Here is a 15831-nt window from a genome sequence, read left to right as displayed (position 1 = left end):
CACAGGACCTCCAACCAAAGTGACTACCGTCACATCTCTCCCCTTTGCAAAGGAGACTAACGCAGGAAGAGACCCCAAACGGGTTGACTTCGAAGTTAGTCCATAGTTCCCATCCCCCAATGTCTGTACCCACACGGTACCCCAAACAAATTGTCCGGAACACAGCGTTACTCACCCAGCCAACCTCTGCCTCTCGTGTAAAACATACCCGCCGCTGGGGAGAAGCGTGGACTGGCCCTTCTCCTAGGAGTCCTTTCAGCTGCTGGAGAGAAGACAGGGTGGCTGGGCTCACTTTGTCAGGTTGTTGGGGATCTGGGCCAACTGCCCAGCATCCCTGGAATATGCAAGTATAGACCGTAGTCCCATCCACTTTCTCAGGAAACCCATCCTTTGTTAGTTTAGGGTAGAGGCAAGCAGCACTCTGCCCTGTTGCCAGCTCTTCTGCTGGGTTGGTGTCATCATTCTGGGAAGCCGTCTGCTGCTGGGGAGTGACCTCCACCCTCTCACCCTCGGCCTCCGGAACTGCCTCAGGTGTGGGGAAGATGTCTTGGACCCTCTGTCCAGTTGTCAGCTCTTCTGTCGTAGAAGCTTCTTGTAACTCCACAGATGCTGCTGTTGGTGTTGGGCAGAGCTCAGTGATATTAGGCCCTGATGCCCGTTGTTCCGCACGGTAGTAAGCTGAAAAGTCAGTGGCCTTGCACACATCTTCCTGGGCCACCAATTGTTGCAGGCAGAGGTTAGCAGCGCTATGCCTGGATGCCCGCTCTTCTGCTGTAAGCTCACTGAGATGTTCCACCTCAGCAGAAAAGACTATTAAATCCTCAGTCTTGGGAATTGCTGAAAGTCCAGGGCACAGGCTGGTGGCACTCAGGCCCAGTGCCAACACATTGGCAGGTGATTTATCACCCATATCATCCTTCGATGAAAAGTCAGGTAAATCTGTAATCCATGGCTGGTGCTGAGTAGTGGGATTGACCATCTCCACCCCCGGTGCTGTTGGCTGCTGCTGGGACAAGGGACCTACAATCTCCTCTCCTGGTAACACTGGCTGGTGCTGGGTAGGGGGACCGACCGTCTCCACTCCCAGTGCTGTTTGCTGCTGCTGGAACGAGGGTCCTACAATCTCCTCTCCTGGTAACACTGGCTGGAGCTGGGTAGTGGGACTTACTGTCTCCACTACCAGTGCTGTTGGCTGCTGCTGGGACGAGAGACCTACAATCTTCTCTCCCAGTAACACTGGCTGGTGCTGAGCAGAGTCTAGCAGCCGTCTGTAGGCGATCTCCAGCTCCCATTCTTGAATGGCCAGAAACTCCAAATCTTCCAGTGCCCAGAGCACTTCCGAGATGTTCAGGATCTTTTCTCTGGAATCCATAATTTCCTCTAATCGCCACTCCAAATCGCTCCCAAAGTTAGGGTCCTCTGACCACTTCTCTAATGACAGTCCCAGGCCGCCATAGCCAAAGCCTTCTGTTGGGGTGTCATCCGCGGTCCATGGGCACATTTGGGTTACATACCAGCGGAGAGCTCTGTACCTCTCATCCAATCGCACCTCCTCCTGGACAAGCCTGCTTAACTCAGCTTTCCATTCCTTGTGCGGTTTATCTCCCAAAACCAGCACCCACAATCCATACTGCGACCAGTACCTTTCCTGGATGGAGGGGAGGATTTTTCCCTGGTGTCGCTGCTCACAAGCTAGCGGTTCCTTCCAGAGTTCAAAGCGGATTGAATCATAACATCCTAGCAGGACCTTCTCTGACAATGGTCCTCTGTGCTGTATCCGCATCTCTCACAACCTCCTTCCAAATTCCTCTTCCATGGTGGCTGATATCTGTTCCTCTCCTCTTCTGTTATCCGGACCTTGGATCCCGGTGGAGGTTTGGATGTCCCAGACTGCAGGAAGCATCCCGCCGCTGCCAACCAGTGTAACGGAACCGTCGACCCACACCGTACTTGTGGTCTTCCGTCAGTATGTGGCTTCCTCCAGTCTGGACATAGATGGAGATATTCCAGCCGCCCTACATACAAAAACTAGCCTGAACTTAGCTTGTATGTCTCTGAAAGCAACTCACTCTTTATTGAACACAGGCACAAAAGATCACAACTCAGGGGACAATCCCCCCCTCCCCCTCTTTGCATAATAACAACACACTGGGCGGGGAACTACATTCTGTAACATGACACACAGGTGTATTCAACTTTCCAACAGTAGACAGTCTTTAAGGAAGGGCTGCTGGAGAAATCCCCCCATCCCCTCTAGAAGCTAATACACATACACATGTACATCCCATAATAGGTTGATCTTAAGGCAGACAGAAGAACAATAGAACAAAGGAATGCAGGTACTTAACCATAACAAACCCCACCCCATCTCAACCTGTCTAGCAGAGGTCTACGGTACACCATTTCCAATATTATAACAGTCTGAAATTGTTCATCTTTATATATTTCTCTGAGGAATATTGTTCTTAAATATTGCTGTCATAGGTTCAACACAAACCACACATACAGAACCCAGGATAGCCAGGATAACACCAAATGCTGAGTCCGGTGTGGTTTTACAGCGAGTCTGGTTAGTGCAGACCCAACTGGGGTTCTTGGTCACCCTGTGCCCCTGAAAGACACAGGGGGACTTACACATAAGAGGAGCCTAGGGGGCAGAGAGAGGGTTTTCCCAACCCCTCTAAGGTAAGCTGAGTTCCACAGGACCTCCAACCAAAGTGACTACCGTCACATCCAGTTTCAGCATCTTTGGTGTTAATGAAATTAACAACATGTATGCACTAGATGGGCAACAATTAGACAACCTCCAAAACAAGAATGGTTTTACAGGTGGAGGGCATTGACATTTTTCCCTACTCATCTTGTCTGACTGTTTTTCACTAGTTTTGCATTTGTCTAGGGTCAGTGTCACTACTGGTAGCATGAGGCGATACCTGGACCATATAGAGATTGCACAGGCAGCCCAACCCCTCCAGGATGGCACATAAATAAGTGCCATTGCCAGAAGGTTTGCTGTGTCTTCCAGCACAGTCTAAGGAGCGTGGAGGAGATTCCAGGAGACAGACAGTTTACTCTAGGAGAGCTGGAAAGAGCAATAGAAGGTCCTTAACTCATCAGCAGGACCGATTTCTGCTCTATTTTTGCAAGGAGGAACAGGATGAGCACTGCCAGAGCCCTATAGAATGACCACCAGCAGGCTATTAGTGTGAATGTCTGTGACCAAACAATCAGAAACAGACTTCATGAGGGTGGCCTGAGGGCCCAGCGTCCTCTAGTGGGCCCTGTGCTCCCTGCCTGGCACTGTGGAGCTTGATTGGCATTTGCCATTGAACACCAGACTTGGGCAGGTCCCCCACTGGCATGCTGTGCTTTTACAGGTGAGAGCAGGTTCACCCTGAGCACATGTGACAGATGGGAAAGGGTCTGGAGATGCCATGGAGAACGTTATACTGCCTGTAACATTGTTCAGCATAGTGGTGGGTCTGTGATGGTCTGGGACAGGGCCGATGATAGGGGGGGGACCACCGGCCCTCTTGTAGGGGGCCCGAGCACACAGGGGGGCCCACACAGAGAGGGGGATTAGTGATCGACAACAAATACAGAAATCTTCCTCCAGCACCTGAATCTGATCTGTCCCTCTCCCTGCTATCAGCTTTTATCTGTTGAGAAAGAGACAGTTGTCCCTCACTAATCCCCCTCCCTTGTGTCGGCCCCCCCTCCCAGCACTTATCTCTGCTCAGGAGTTTATTTGTAAATTGTAACTTTGTTTCTCTCTCTCTGTCTCTCTGATTACTAAGTTCCAACTTGCCCAGCCTGTATATTTTTCTCATCTCATCTTCTTTTTTATTTAACATAGTTTTTTCTTTTTTTTAGATTTAGCAGGAATTATGCGAGTTATGTTATATTCGTGTCTGATAATAGTGATTTTGTTGTAATTTTAGCTAAATATATCTTTAATATTTTCTTGGGGGGGCCCTGCCAGGTAGTCTGTACGGGGCCCCGCGATTTCTAACAGCAGCCCTGGTCTGGGAAGGCATATCTATGGAGGAACGCACAGACCTCTACAGGCTAGACATTCGGTATTGGAATGAAATCCTTGGACTCATTGTCAGACTCTACACTGGTACAATGGGTTCTGGGTTCCTCCTGGTGCACAACAATGCCCTGCCTCATGTGGCGAGAGTATGCTGCCAGTTCCTGGAGGATGAAGGAATTGATTGCAAGGTCTCTAACATCCACCAGCTCCATGTTATCTTTATAGAGGAGTGGATGAGGACTCTAGTGGCAACCTGTGAAGCTCTTGTGAACTCCATGCACAAGAGGGTTAAGGCAGTGCTGGAAAATAATAGTGGCCACACAAAATATTGACACTTTGGGCCATTTTGGACATGTTCACTTGGGAATGTACTCACTACTTTACATTGCAGCAAAGTGTAATTTCTTCAGTGTTGTCACATGCAAAGATATAATAAAATATTTACAAAAATGTGAGGGGTGTACTCACTTTTGTGAGATACTGTGTGTGTATATATATATATATATATATATATATATATATATACACAGTATAAGGGACACAAAATGCTTTCTTCCCCCCTCTTTTAGAACTGAGATCTGTCTTGTTTACATAGACAGATCTCCATTCTGTGTTTTTTACCAATGATCGGCAAGTGCCGGCCGACATACAGTGCCCAGCATCTGCAGATTGACTTCTGCTTTAAATCACAACAGAAGCGGCCCCTGTAGGCGGAAGTGCAAAATTGTGTTAATCTGCTATAGGGTGGTCCGGAAGTGATTGACTGGCATAGTACCACTGGATTGGCGAAAGGCCAGCGTCCTGTCTATATTTAACCACTTCTTAACTACCTCCCACCCGGGCCATTGTAAATATACGGCCGGGTGGGAGTCTCGTCCTTCTGAATGGACGTTCCGGAACGTCCTTCAGAAGGAGATAGATCGCGCCGCCGCGGGCACGCGCAGCGGCGCGATCTCGATGTGCCTGTGTCCCTCGGACACAGAGCAACATCATTCGGCAGGAGGGCCCTGTGATTGGCCCTCCTGATCACATGACGGCTGTGTCCAAACACAGCCGTCATGTAATGTAAATAGAGCCGTTGTAACGGCTTCGATCTCTTCTCCTCCTGACAGATCCTTTCAGTGAGGAGAAGATCAGAGGATCGGTGCTGCTGCGGGGGTGATCAGTGAGTATTTCTAATTACTCACTGATCACAGGGGGGGGTCTGTGCTGGTAATCAGAACATTGATTACCAGTGCAGCCCTGGGGGGGGGGAGGGGTGCCACTAAGCCACCAGGGATGCCCACCCATGACCACCAGGGGTGCCCACTATGGCCACCAGGGATGGCAAACAGGGCTCAGAGAGCCCCCCAGTGCCCTCCCTATCAGTGTTGCCCACCAATGCCATCTATCAGTGCTGCCCACCAGTGCCGTTATTGCCATCTATCAGTGCCGCCCACCAGTGCCCATTATTGCCCACCAGTGCTGCCTATCAGTGCCCATCAGTGCCCCCCATCAGTGCCACCCATCAGTGCCGATCATTGCCGCCCAACAGTGCCACCTATCAGTGCCCATCATTGCCGCCAATCAGTGCCCATCAGTGCTGCCTATCAGTGCTGCCTATCAGTGCCCACCAATGCTGCATATCAGTGCTATCTATCAGTGCCACATATCAGTGCCCATCAGTGTTGCATATCAGTGCTACCTATTAGTGCCCATCAGTGCTGCATATCAGTGCCACCCCATCAGTGCCACCCCATCAGTGTGTCCTCATCAGTGCCTGTCAGTGCGGCATCATCAGTGCTCATCAGTGCAGGAAAAAACATATCTATTTACAAAATTTTATAACCTAAACAAAAAAACTTTTTTTTTTTTTTCAAACTTTTCAGTCTTTTTTTATTTGTGCACCAAAAAAGAAAAAACCTGACGGTGATCAAATACCACCAAAAGAAAGCTCTATTTGTGGGGAAAAAATGAAACAAATTTGGTTTAGGTACATCGTTGCATGACTGCGCAATTGTCATTCAAATTGCAACAGCGCTAAAAGCTGAAAATTGGTCTGGGAAGGAAGGGGGTTTAAGTGCCCAGTATTGAGGTAGTTAAACACGCTATAGCCGAAAGATGGCAACAGTGTGTTCGTCCAGTTTTGGGAGTGCGTCTGTAGAAGTCCTCCCAGAACCCATCCCCCTTGCGCACATCGGGAGCTGATCACAGTTTGGATTAAAGGGCCAATCATAGCAGCCCTTTACCATGTGATCATCTGTGTCCAATCACAGCTTATCACAATGTAAACAGACTTGCCAGTTAACGACAGTCCTTTCCTCCCATGCTGTGTCTGTGGGAGCAAAAGAAAGACAATAACTGGAAAGTCTGTCAGCACATCATTTACACCGATAATCAGGGCACTGATCATCAGGGCAGCCCATCAGTGCCGCCTCATCAGCGCACACCAGTGAAGAAGAGAAGAAAACCTTTTGAACAGAGAATAAGAAAAAACTTTCTTTTTTTTTTCTTTTTTTTTTACATTTTAGGTTCTTTTTTCGTTTGTTTAGCAAAAAAATAAAAACTTATCAGTGATTAAATACCACAAAAAAAGCTCTATCTGTCTCAAAGAAAAAATATATGGGTACAGTGTATACAGGAGAGATTGCGCTGTGTTACAAATTATTCTTAAAAAATTTAGTGCAATATTGACATAAATTCATAAACATAAAATCAATTATGAAATTAATATATTGTTACATTGCGGTAGCCAGCCGGCTATGATTTTTTATATGCGGGAATACACTCCTTTGTTGTAAGTGCATACATTTTATATATACAATAATTATGTTACGTTTTTACACTATGGCAAATTTTATTGTTATTCCATGGGGAGTGACATCCTTTATAAGTCTGTGAAGTTGGATGAATGGTCAGATTCATATAGGAGAGTCCACTAGCCCTCCCATTCCTCTAGAGACACAAGGCCCTGACTGGGTTAAACCCAAAGCGCTGGCTTTTTTCTGGTAAGCAGGCCATCCTGTTTGTGGAGGACATCACTATTGGTAGTAAAAGGATATATTGGCACGGGGAAGACACAAAATATATTGTGTTAGACATTATTTTTTATTTCACAGGTGTCGCACACTAATGCGAATGGACTAATTTTAATTTCATAATTGATTTTATGTTTATAAATTTATAACAATATTGCACTATTTTTTAAGAATAATTTGTAACACAGCACAGCTTCACCTGTATACATTGATATTTATGTTTATCTCACATTTAAGTTGCAGCTTTCGATTGGTTATTGTAGCGCAATTTTTTTTTCTTTTGAATAGATATGGGTACAGTGTTGCATGAGTGTGCAATTAAAGAAAGAGAGCGAGGTATAATGGCGCTGCCTATTCAAAGTGTGTATGTATCTTATTGTGGAAGGGGTTAAATATCAAGCAATAGAAATATACAAATGTAAAATACCGTGAGTATAAATATATTGTGGAAGGGATTAAATCTCAAGCAATAGATACTAAAGTGCAAATGTAAAATAATGTGAATGAATTCTATAAAATCTTTGTATAAAAAATTATGATCCAAAAATTAGTATAAAAATAAATATAAAATTTACACATAAATCGTGAGCATAAAGTAATGTGTGCAATTAATAATAAGAAAATATCAAAGTGCCAAAGTGATAATATCCAGTGGAAACACCCAAAAAAATTGAGGTATATATACAAATTCAAAAAAGTCCAAAAACAGTCCTTAAAGTGTTTGCAACAAAGTGTTTCCTGAAACCAAATAGTGATTCAAGTGAGAACTTGAAAAAGGAGTGCGCATGCCCGAACTTGGCATTGACGCATGCTCTGAAACGCGTTGTGAAGCCCGGATTGCCCTTACAGCCCTTCTTTGCGTGTGACGTCAGACGCTGCCGGCCGCTGTTCAAGCTCCTAGTTCTTCCACCCAGTCGACCCGGAAGTCGTCAGAGCAAGCCTCCAGACCCCTCCCGGATGTTCAGACTACACCAGAACTGAGCAGACTTCCAGCCTCCGGAGTACAACGCCACGCTACCCATGTTAACGATTACCTTGATGATATCTCCCCATATGTGAGAGACGAACATTATGGTGATCTTGCTTGCTGGCAATATTTGATCACGCTGAGAGGAGGCACCCAGGGATACTTGCTATCTAAGAGCCCACCGCTAGGATCTACAGAGGAGAGGTTATTATCCTAAAGCTTACTACCCCTGTAGGGGTATATATCTCTGGTGAGTGCGGGATACACCGGAGGGGTGCATGTTTTCCTTCACCCTACACCCATCACCTGAATCACTTCCCGGTCAATATTGAATCACTATTTGGTTTCAGGAAACACTTTGTTGCAAACACTTTAAGGACTGTTTTTGGACTTTTTTGAATTTGTATATATACCTCAATTATTTTTGGTGTTTCCACTGGATATTATCACTTTGGCACTTTGATATTTTCTTATTATTAATTGCACACATCACTTTATGCTCATGATTTATGTGTAAATTTTATATTTATTTTTATACAAATTTTTGGATCATAATTTTTTATACAAAGATTTTATAGAATTCATTCACATTATTTTACATTTGCACATTAGTATCTATTTCTTGAGATTTAATCCCTTCCACAATATATTTATACTCACAGTATTTTACATTTGTATATTTCTATTGCTTGATATTTAACCCCTTTCACAATAAGATACATACACACTGAATAGGCAGCGCCATTATACCTCGCTCTCGTTCTTTATTTTATGATATAGTCCATTGGACTATATTTTGGGGTAGGCTGCAGCCTAATTTATATCCATAAGCGCAGAATTTCAACTCTCTTATGAGTGTGCAATTGTCCTTCAAAGAGCAACAGCACTGAATGCTGAAAATCGGTCTGGGCAGGAAAGTGCCCAGTACTGAAGTGGTTAAAAAGGGGTCAGTCTTTTTCAAGTAACTACAGACCGCTTAGTTTAAATTCCATAATTGGGAAGATACTGAATAGCTTAATAAATTATCACGTAGATGAGTTGTTGCTAGGAAAAAATATCTTAATAAAAATATCAGCATTGATTCATTAAAAGGAAACTCCGGTCCAAAAAATTGATTTTTGTAAGAACTTACCGTAAAATCCTTTTCTCTGAAGTTCATCGACAGACGCAGCTCCATCTTCATTACTAGTAGGCTTATGCTCCTCCCATCAGGAATAGACACTAGGCAGGGAAAAAAACGCTTAACCATACCAATGGGGGCTGTGCCTGCAGGCATAACCCCTCACACTCTGCTATCATTAATCAGTTTAGTTACAAGCAGTGTTAAGAAGACAAAAAAAACCCATAGTAGAGGGGCGGGTGCTGCGTCTGTCGATTAACTTTAAAGAAAAGGATTTTACGGTAAGTTCTTACAAAAATCCAGTTTTCTCTATCATTCATTGACAGACGCAGCTCCATCTTCATTACTAGTAGGGATGTCCCAAAGCAGTATATTTATGAGGGGTGGGAAAACAACGCAAAAAACCAACATTAGTTCCCCAAAGGCTAAACGTAGCCAATCAAGTTACACGGAGCTCAACCAGGAACAACTGCTCTCCAAGAACAGCTCTCCAAGAACAAAATTACACCCTCAAAGAAAAACTAAAACAGGGTTCTCTTTCAAACTGCAGCCTGCAAAACCTTGCGGCCAAAAGAAGTAACCGCGGATGCCAACACATCTACTTTGTAGAATTTTGTAAACGTATGCACAGACAACCAAGTTGCCGCCTTGCACACTTGCCGCACTGACGCCTGATAGCAAAAAGCCCAAGAGGCACTCAGCGCTCTCATAGAATGCGCCTTTACCGGGAAAGGAGACACCTGACCCTTCAGTCAATACACCTGAACTACCGTCTGCCCATCCATTCCATGCCTGATCCATCTGGATATGGTCATCGCAGATGCAGCCAATCCCTTTCGAGATCCTTCGGTAAGGATAAAAAAAGCACCTAATTTTCCAAAAGACTCAGTGGTCTCCAGATACACTCTGATCGCCCGAACCACATCCAAAGAGTGCAACGCAAATTCCTTAGAATGTTTGAGCTTAGGGTAGAGTGAGGGCAACACAATGTCTTCATTCAGGTGAAAATCAGAAACCACCTTAGGAAGAAACGACTGATTATGTCGAAGTATCACTTTATCTCTGTGTATCACCAGATAAGGTGAACGACAGGACAACGCCGCCAGTTCAGATACTCTGCGAGCAGAAGTGATAGCCACCAAGAAGGCCACCTTCTGGGACAACGAGAGCAGAGAAATCTCCCAAATGTTCTTAAAAGGAGGCTTTTGAAGAACAGATGATACCAGACTGAGGTCCCACGGAGGTAGCGGGGACCTTCTCGGAGGAGCCATATGGCGCACTCCCTGGGTGAAAGTACGAATCAATGCATGCATAGATAATGGACGTTGGAAATATTTAGCCAAAGCCGAGACTTGGCCTTTGATTGTGCCGTAAGAAAACCACTGTTCAACTCCTTTCTGCAGAAAGGCCAAAATCCTAGCTATAGAAAACAAGCGAGGATGCACCTTCAGTGATTCTCACCATTAGAGGTAGGACTTCCACATACACTGATAAATCTTCCTGGAAGTCGACTTCCTAGCCTTCAAGAGCGTAGGAATCACAGAGTCAAAAAGACCCCTTATCCCTCAACATCTGGCTGTCAACAGTCATGCCATTAAAGCCAGCGACTGTAAAGCAGCATGGAAGATCAGGCCTTGAGACAGCAGATCTTCCCTGGCAGGAATTCTCCAAGGAGTATCGGCGACCAGCCTTATTAGGTCCCCGTATCAAGACCGGAGAGACCAGTCTGGAGCAAACAGAATGACCGTAATGCTACCCACCTCTATCCTGCACAGAAGGCACGGCAGAAGTTATAATGGGGGAAATGCATAAATCCGCTGATACCCAAAGGAGCCACCAGTGCATCTGTGGCATTGGCCAGAGAATCTCGATACCTGGCTACAAACCTCTAAAACCATCTTGTTTAGGCAAGAAGCAAACAGATCGACCTCAGGAGTCCCCCACTGAAAACACAGGAGATAAATACCTCCAGGTGCAGGTACCCTTGATCCAACACCTGACAACTCAGGTAATCCGCCTGCCAGTTTTCCATACATGGAATGTGTACAGCAGAGAAGGCTGGAATAAATCTTTCCACCCAGGCCAGAATCTTGGCCACCTCCTTGGCTGCCAAGACACTCTTGGTGCCCCCCTGTTGATTGATGTAAGCCACAGTCGTGGCGTTGTCTGATTGAATCCGAACTGGACAATCTTGCAGACGAGTCGTCCAATGACGCAGACATAGCTTTATTGTTCTGAGCTGTAAATTTTTTCGGAAGTCTTGACTCTTCCATTGTCCAGCTACCCTGAGCACAGAACTTCCCCAGCACCCCGGCCCAGCCCCACACGCTGGCGTCCGTGGTTACTACTGTCCAAAACAAAGGAAGGAAGGACTTGCCCTGGCACAGAGCTGTAGACTGAATCCACCACAACAGAACAGACTTCGAGTTGTGGCTCAACCGAATCATAGAATCCAAGGACTTTGAATCCTTGTTCCATTTGACTAGAATCTCCCTTTTGCCACAGTCTTGGGATCCACCAGACTCAAGGCCCGCATGCAAACTTGCAGAGAGGACAGATTGTTGTCCAGCAACAACTGAATCGCCCCCTGCAACATTTGCAACTTGTCCGGGGGAGAAAAACCTTTGCCAAGGCTGAATCCAGAGTCAAGCCCAGATGCTCCAGTTTCAGAACAGGAGTCAGCGCGGATTTCTTGAAATTGATATTCCAACAAAACTCTTGTAGAGGCCTGACAGTTACATAGTTACATAGTTACATAGTTAGTGAGGCTGAAAAAAGACACAAGTCCATCCAGTTCAACCTATGATGTGTGTGTGTGTTTGCTTTTAGCCGTACATTGTATACCCCTGTATGTTGTGGTCTTTAAGGTGTCCATCCAATAGATTTTTGAAACTATCAATGTTCCCCGCTGATACGACTGCTTGTGGAAGAGAATTCCACATCCTTACCGCTCTTACAGTGAAGAACCCCTTACGCACTTTAAGGTTAAACCGCCTTTCCTCAAGTTTTAGTGAGTGGCCACGTGTCTTATTGTATCTCCTTTCTCTGAATAGTTTGTTCCTTATGCTAGGGTAGCCAGTACAGTATTTGTACATTGATATCATATCCCCCCTCAATCGTCTCTTCTCCAGAGAGAATAGGTTCAGTGCTTGTAGTCTTTCCTCATAGCTGATGTCCTCCATTCCCCTAATTATTTTTGTTGCCCTTCTCTGGACTTTCTCCAGTTCCAGCACATCCTGCCTGAGGACCGGTGCCCAGAACTGGACAGCATACTCCAGATGTGGCCGGACCAGAGTCTTGTAGAGTGGAAGAATAATCTCTTTATTTCTGGAGTGAATCCCCTTTTTTATACAACCCAGTATTCTGTTGGCTTTGCTTGCGGCGGCTTGGCATTGCATGCCACTGCCAAGCCTGTTGTCTACCAGTACCCCCAGGTCCCTTTCCATCCTAGACTCACCCAGAGGTTCCCCCCCTAGTGAGTAGCTTGCTTTCTGGTTTCTGGCCCCCAAGTGCATTACTTTACATTTTTCTACATTAAATCTCATCTGCCATGTAGTTGCCCACCCCGTTATTTTGTTCAGGTCTGCTTGCAAGATTTCCACATCCTGCATAGAAGATATTAGCATGCCTAATTTAGTATCATCTGCAAATACTGAGATTGTACTAGATATCCCCTCCTCTAGATCATTTATGAATAAATTAAACAGGATTGGTCCCAGGACAGAACCCTGGGGGACCCCACTTTCCACACCCACCCAATCCGAGTACTCCCCATTAATCACCACCCTCTGTACTCTCCCCTGGAGCCAGTTCTCTATCCAGGTACTCACCTTATGGTCCATACCTACCTTCCTTAGTTTGTACAGTAAGCGTTTGTGGGGAACGATGTCAAAGGCCTTTGCAAAGTCCAGATACACCACATCCACAGGCTTACCTTTATCTAAGTGGCAGCTCACTTCATCGTAGAAGGTTAATAGATTGGTTTGGCATGAACGATTTTTCATGAATCCATGCTGATAGTTACATAGTTACATAGTTAGTGAGGCTGAAAAAAGACACAAGTCCATCCAGTTCAACCTATGTGTGTGTGTTTGCTTTTAACCGTACATTGTATACCCCTGTATGTTGTGGTCTTTAAGGTGTCCATCCAATAGTTTTTTGAAACTATCAATGCTCCCCGCTGATACGACTGCTTGCGGAAGAGAATTCCACATCCTTACCGCTCTTACAGTGAAGAACCCCTTACGCACTTTAAGGTTAAACCGCCTTTCCTCTAGTTTTAGTGAGTGGCCACGTGTCTTATTGTATTCCCTTACTCTAAATAGTTTGTTCCTTATGCTAGGGTCGCCAGTACAGTATTTGTACATTGATATCATATCCCCCCTCAAGCGTCTCTTCTCCAGAGAGAATAGGTTCAGTGCTTGTAGTCTTTCCTCATAGCCGATGTCCTCCATTCCCCTAATTATTTTTGTTGCCCTTCTCTGGACTTTCTCCAGTTCCAGCACATCCTTCCTGAGGACCGGTGCCCAGAACTGGACAGCATACTCCAGATGTGGCCAGACCAGAGTCTTGTAGAGTGGAAGAATAATCTCTTTATTTCTGGAGTGAATCCCCTTTTTTATACAACCCAGTATTCTGTTGGCTTTGCTTGCAGCGGCTTGGCATTGCATGCCACTTCCAAGCCTGTTGTCTACCAGTACCCCCAGGTCCCTTTCCATCCTAGACTCACCCAGAGGTTCCCCCCCTAGTGAGTAGCTTGCTTTCTGGTTTCTGGCCCCCAAGTGCATTACTTTACATTTTTCTACATTAAATCTCATCTGCCATGTAGTTGCCCACCCCGTTATTTTGTTCAGGTCTGCTTGCAAGATTTCCACATCCTGCATAGAAGATATTGGCATGCCTAATTTAGTATCATCTGCAAATACTGAGATTGTACTAGATATCCCCTCCTCTAGATCATTTATAAATAAACTACTATTTTTACTACTATGATTACTACTTATAATACCGTTTTCATTACTAAAGTCTTGTATGTGGTCCCTTATCATCCCCTCCAAAATTTTGCAGACTACTGATGTTAGGCTGACCGGCCTATAGTTACCCGGGATATATCTCGGCCCCTTTTTAAATATTGGTACCACGTTGGCTTTTTTCCAATCAGCTGGCACCATACCCGTCTGTAAACTATCCTTAAAGATCAAGAATAATGGTCTGGCAATCACCTGGCTGAGCTCATTAAGAACCCTTGGGTGCAAGCCATCCGGTCCCGGGGATTTATTTATGTTAAGTTTCTCTAGTTTAGCTCTAAGTCTATCCTCTGTTAGCCATGGCGGCACTTCCTGAGGTGTATTATTTAGTTCGGCCTTACAAGCGGGGTTCGTGTAGCCCCCCGATTCCTTTGTGAAGACTGATGAAAATAAATTATTTAACACTTACGCCTTTTCTCTGTCCTCTGTGGCCATTTTTCCTTTATCATCTTTTATGGGGCCAATGTGCTCTGGCCTCGCTTTCCTACTGTTTATATACTTAAAGAACTTCTTGGGGTTCTTTTTACTCTCCTCCGCTATATGTTTCTCGTGTTCTATTTTAGCCGCCCTGATTTCGTCTTTACATTTCTTATTACACTCTTTGTAGTGCTTAAATGCTGCCAATGACCCCTCAGTCTTGTATTTTTTGAAGGCCTTTTCTTTAGCTCTAATATACATTTTTATGTTGGAGTTTAGCCACCCAGGGTTTAGTTTTGCTCTTTTAAATTTATTTCCCTGTGGAATGCACTGGCCCACCCCCTTGTTAAGTATGCTCTTGAAGCACTCCCATTTTTCCTCCGTGTTCTTTGTTCCCAGGGTTATATCCCATTTGATATTTTCTAGCAGCGAGCGCAGTTTAGGGAAATTGGCTCTTTTGAAATTCAGTGTCCTTATATTACCCTTGTGTTTCCTATTACTGTAATTAATACTGAAACCAATTGACCTATGGTCACTGTTTCCTAAGTTGTCCCATATTTCTATATCCGTGAGCAGGTCTGTATTGTTGGTAATCAGTAGGTCAAGTACCGCATTGTTTCTTGTTGGTTCATTCACCATCTGACCCATGAAATTGTCCTGCAAAACATTTAGGAACTGCCGAGCCTTGGCTGAATTCGCGGTTCCTTCTGCCCAGTCTATATCAGGATAATTAAAGTCCCCCATTATAATGACATTTCCCATCCTTGCTGCCAATCCTATCTGTAACATGAGGTCCGCCTCACCCTCCTCCCTCTGGTTGGGGGGCCTATAGCATACGCCCAATATTACCTTCCCCACCGTGCCTTTCCTTTGAAGCTCTACCCATAGGGATTCTGCCTCGTCCATAGCTCCATTATTAATATCATCCCTCATATTTACCTGTATACTGTTCTTAATATACAAACATACCCCTCCCCCTTTTTTACCCTCTCTATCTCTGCGATAAAGGGAATACCCCTGAATGGTCGCCATCCAGTCATGAGAGCAGTCAAACCAAGTCTCAGTTATCCCCACAAAATCTAAGTCCTCCTCAAACATCAGCAGCTCCAGCTCTCCCATCTTGTTGGCCTGGCTTCTGGCATTGGTATACAAGCCTCGTAATTTTGATGTTTTTAGGCTGCTCTCTTGATTTTTCCCCGTACCCACCCTGGGTATAGGAGCTCCGAACACCCTACCGCTAATGCCCC

Source organism: Pelophylax lessonae, assembly GCF_965119305.1.
Source record: "Pelophylax lessonae genome assembly, chromosome: 12".
Taxonomy (NCBI): Eukaryota; Metazoa; Chordata; class Amphibia; order Anura; family Ranidae; genus Pelophylax; species Pelophylax lessonae.
This window is presented reverse-complemented; position numbering follows the sequence as displayed.